Genomic DNA, 5,441 nt, shown 5'->3' on the forward strand with positions numbered 1-5,441 from the left:
GAATAAGTGCACCAAACAGCAGCACAGCACAGCACAAGACGGATTGATGGTTTATCTATAGTCTGTCCTCCTTCCACACCTGTGCAGGGTTTATTTGGTGCAGCTTCAAGGACCTGGAAGGTGTTTGACATCCATGTAATTACACTCCGGCCTGAGTGTGTTCGCTCCTCCGTTACCCCCATTAACTTGAAATATTAAAATAAGGACTCACTCATGTGAAACAGACAAAAAGCAAACATGCGATTAAATATGGAGCCTGAAATGTTGAACTCGTGTTTTTGTATTTATTACAGGAAGCTGCTCACACACGTATCTGATATCAAACATCCTTTTATTGACGTATCAGGCACCTCAGCCAAACGATGCTCGAGGGATGTTAATGATGTTACAGAGAACGACTCTTCGCCCTGGAGTCGAAACTTGAGTCATAAAAACAGAAACAAAGCTCTTAGTTAAACTGTAACCGTGGCGACAATCTTCTAACTACAGTGTTTAACTGGTTTTAAGACGTATTCTTTCTGTTTACTGCATTAAGATCCAGTTTTTCACTTCAGAATAGAGTCAAAGATTTGTTTGCATTCATTTCTAGTAAAACACAACTGCAGACGTCTGTGACCTCCTTCTCTTCTTATTAAAAGGTGAACACACCTCTATCAGGTCTGATGTTAACAATAGTGAACCACCATAAAGAGTAGTATCCGCTTTACACTGTTCACCATACTGTATACTGTCAATAAATCAAATGATTTGATGGTTTAGCTCAGCGGTTAAATCGGCAGACCGCGTACAGAGGCGTCACTCCTCGATGAGGCTCGACTCCCAACCTTTGCAGCGCGTCATCCCCCGTTCTCTCCTCCCCTGTGTCCAACACTGTCCACTGTCCTCGGATCCTAATAAAGGCATGAAAGCCAAATAAATAATAAATAAATAAATAAAATAAAATGTTCCCATGACTACGAGTAATTTCTGGTTGTTTTCTCGAGATTTGACTTATGTATCTCGTTATCTCGAGACGTTGCACCACCGTAACTCTAGAGCTGCAAAAGCACCAAACAAACATAGAAACAGGCTTAACTCACCTCACCTGTGTGGGCGATGGCAGCATGACATGTGGTCTGTAATATCACAATGAGCAGCCCGTTGTTCTGTTTTCTAGATCGCTGGAAAATTATCTCGTTATCAAGAGAAAACCAGCTTAAGTAAAAAGAAAGAACGATGGACGCATGTCCTCTTCGGGCTTCCCTAACTTACATGTGAAAAGGGGGTTTCCTTGTACAGATAAACGGCACCAAAGTTCTTCAGAGATTGTTAGCATCTTTTTTGTTCCTGTTACGGCTCGTTAATGATCAGGTTCAGCCCCGTCTTCAGCAGCAGCAGAGACTGTTCAGGAGGCCGCACACGGCAGGAAAACAAAGGAATTAAAGATGGAGGACAGCAGGGCTGAGAGGAGAGTGGATGTTAAACACATAACTCTTAAGGAAGGCTACATTTGATCTGTCTTTGTTGGATACAGACACACGTTTGCTAACACAATCAAAGTTTTAAGGCTGAAATGTGAGTGACTGAACAGGAAAGAAAACCTTCTGAGTCCAAAGATGTTCTTAAATTTATGTCTTCAGCTTTTCCTGAGGTATTCTATGGTCAGGGGAGTTTTACACCCCGACTACTTAGAACTAAGCTCTTTTCCTCTGATTTACTCAAGCTGTATTTCACCGGAGTTAACTTCATGTTTGAGAAACAGTAAGTGAAGTCAATTTATCTCCTCTCCTCCTCTCTCCAGCTTTCCTACCTGGAGGAGCTGCCTGTCTGCTGGCCTCCATCCAGAGCTAACCGTGTCTAACACGTCTCCTTTACTCCCTCTGACCCTCCTCCCCTGCTCCTCCTGCCGCTGAGAGCTTCACCTCCTCTCCCTGAACGCATCACCTCATCAGCATGAAGCCACGGGCCAGCTGCTCCTCCGTGTGAACCGCGTCGCTGTGCGGTGCTGCCATCTAGTGGACAACACTGCACATAACAGCGAAGTCATTTGATAACATTGTTGTCATGTGATCTTTTCCAACAGTCCCAGAGAGCCCAATTAAAGCTGGAGTCAGAGTTAATGGAGGATGCGAGACGTCTGTGGTTGTCTTCGTCGAGGACGGATGATCTCATCCTTTTTTCTGCTCTTCTCCTTTTTCTTTTTGGTTCTGAATTTTTGCCCGAATCCAGTTATTTTCCAACCTCTGCTTTTCCTGTATTTTTTCTTGTCTTACTACAGAATCACATTTGTTCTTTGACTGTAAAAGTTGTTTCACAGAAGATGTGTCAAACTGTGAGGAGCGAGAGACGTCACTCCACCACCCTCTGCATGTATGTCTCCATTCGGTGGTTCATGTAAGAGCCAAAATAAATCAGTACCCAAAGTGACCAACAGAGGGAGACTCAGACCAAAGACTGACATTTCATTATGATCAAGTGTCATCATCAAACAGGGGCGGAATATATATAAACTATTGTATTATATATAAAATGCACGTATGTAAATACAATTTGAGCTAAAAGGAAATCAAACAAACCAAGAATCTTCAAAGAAACGTGTGTGTTCATTTAGATTCAGAAACAATTCCAGTTAAATCGTTTCAGTCAGGAGACGCTGAAGTTGTATAACATGTGTTTTCTAATATCAAAGCCTTCACTCAGTGGTTCGGTGATCTGTTTGCATCCGCCCACATTGTGTGCCACCCAGTCTGCATGAGTGATACCTCCTCTCAGGGTGATATGATTGTTATGGTTCGTATTATAACATTGTGGAAAAGGGGCGGGACCAGAGAAGCTTTGCCTCCTCCTGCTCTCTCTCGAAGGCATCTTTAATTTTGATATTAGATGAATTCTGATTGGTTCCTCTGGTTGTTTGTTTACCTTGTTCCTTGTCTTCTTGTTGTGTTTGGCGAGATGTTTGTTCGAGACAAAAATAAATAAATAAATATCACTGTGTGCTTTGAACCCCAGAGAAAAGGCAAGCCTTCAAATCTGCATACGGGTCTTTGAAGTACAGGTGTCTGTCCTTTAAACAGCGAGTTAAAGCTAACTTTACACTTTACAGTAGGGTAGTTATTCCCTCTGTGGCGGAGGATTAATATAGGTCCGCACTCAAAGAACACTTACCTTCGTCACCGTCTCTGATTAGACGCTGTCAGACACGGTCAGGATTTAGTTAAGTGTGCTGATGTGTAACTCATTTATATTTTTATTTACTTTTTACTCCTTTATTTACTTATTTTTGGAGCCTTATTTGACAGAAATTCACAGACATCATTAAATAATTTTTTTTTTTGAAAAAAAAAAAGGTAATTTAGAAAGGAAATGTACAATAAACATGATTTCTGATCTTAAAAAGTCAGTCAAGACGGTTAATTAACCACCAAACAGCTTAACTTACCGAGTACCTGAGATAAACTTTTCCTTATCCTCCAGCATGTTCAGCCACAAGATCACCTGTTGCCCCAAAAACACACATCCTGAGCACTCCTTTATTGATCAGGTGCTTTTTTTTACTTCAACTATTTAACAAACTCACAAAGTTAAACTCTTTAAAAAATATGCATTAAACTACGATTGTTTTCTTCTTGGTGGAGTCTCTAGAGTTCACCGAGTTTCTGCAGCAGTGTTAAAGGGATGACGGTGACTTTTCTGGAGGGATCAGGGATGAGGGTAAGGGTGGAGTGAGGGAGGAAGAGATGAAGGGATGAGGGTAAGGGTGGAGTGAGGGAGGAAGAGATGAAGGGATGAGGGTAAGGGTGGAGTGAGGGAGGAAGAGATGAGGGTATGGGTCAGGTAATGGAGGGATGAAGGGATGAGGATAAGGGTCGAGTGAGGGAGGAAGAGATGAAGGGATGAGGGTAAGGGTGGAGTGAGGGAGGAAGAGAAGGAGGGATGAGGGTAAGGGTCGAGTGAGGGAGGAAGAGATGAGGGTATGGGTCAGGTAATGGAGGGATGAAGGGATGAGGGTAAGGGTGGAGTGAGGGAGGAAGAGATGAAGGGATGAGGGTAAGGGTGGAGGGATAGTGAAACTACATTTCCCATGCTGCCGCTCTGTGGCTGCAGCAGCAGTGATGTAAAGAGCGGTCTCTCTGTGTGACAGTGGCTTACTGGAGTGTAAGAAGCCCTCATCGCCGTAGAGACCATATTGTGACTGCTCGTCGTCTCTCGCCTCCTCACGATGCCGCTGCTCCCCTCTGGCAGCCGGCCCATCACAAAGCATCACGCTGAAGTCTGACGGCACTTTCTGCGATGTCGGCCTGACTCCATCAAGCATAGCTACGAGGAGGCAGGAGTCTGCGTTTGCTCGGGATGCTCTTCAAGGAGCGCGGATGATGCAAATGCTCACAAAACTGTTTGACATAAAATAACAGAGCACTGTGATTTTAGAGGACAGCTCCGGAGTTTTCTCCTGGAGTGAACCCTCGTGATTCCTGGACTGTGATGTGATCTGTAAACACAGCGGCTGTTCAGAGAAATACTGACATGTGAAGGTCTGGTGCTCTCAAGCAGTACCACAGGAAGTACTCATGTACCATCTACTGAAATAGATCCTATAAACCTGCAGTAGAGCTGTTTAAGTAGATTTTATACAGGAAGATATTCTAAATTATTACAATTAAAATTACAGAATGCAGAAATTTCTCATAATACTTGTAAATATTATGAGCTGCTTGGTGGTGCAGTGGTTAGCACTGTCGCATCAAAGCTAGAAGGTTCCTGCTTCGTGCCCTGTGATTGGCTGGCTATCAGCCCAGGTGTAACCCCGCCTCTCGCCCAATGACATCTGGGATAGGCTCCAGCATTCTGTGAACCTGAAGCGGTATAGATAATAGATGTCAAAACCCAGAGCCTATAGTGACACCTTCACAGTGCTTGTTTTGCCCATCCCAGCTGTCACTGGCGAGAGGCGGGGCTACACCTGGACTGATTGCCAGTCAATCACAGGGCTGACACACAGAGACAGACAACCTTTAACGCTCACGCTGGTAATTTAGAATCACCAGTGAACCTAACGAGCATGTCTTTGGACTGCGGGAGGAAGCTGGAGTACCTGGAGGGAACCCAGGCATGCTCGGGGAGAACATCAGAAAAATGAGGAAAAAAAAGAAAATTAAAAATGAGACATGTCAGCGGTGTTGTTGTTGTTGTTACAGTAATTATGCAGACTCCTCACAGTTAATGTGGTAATGATTTATTGATGTTCAAATGCTACACATAGCACCTTCACATGTCAGGGGTCCACAGTAGGGATCACTGACACAGGTTGGAAACCCCCTGCTGGTTCCCGTCTGAGTGAATACAAAACTGGAGGGCTCAGAGAGGGAGACGTATGAGTGGTCAGAGCGTTTATATATACTCGCAACATGTTCGTGTTTCTCACTGTGATTGAAATCTTTTATTTCAGAGGAAGAAAAGAAAAC

This window comes from Semicossyphus pulcher, unplaced genomic scaffold, assembly GCF_022749685.1.
Source record: "Semicossyphus pulcher isolate SPU_LCO1_2020_fin unplaced genomic scaffold, fSemPul1.0.p SCAF_15, whole genome shotgun sequence".
Classification (NCBI taxonomy): Eukaryota; Metazoa; Chordata; class Actinopteri; order Labriformes; family Labridae; genus Semicossyphus; species Semicossyphus pulcher.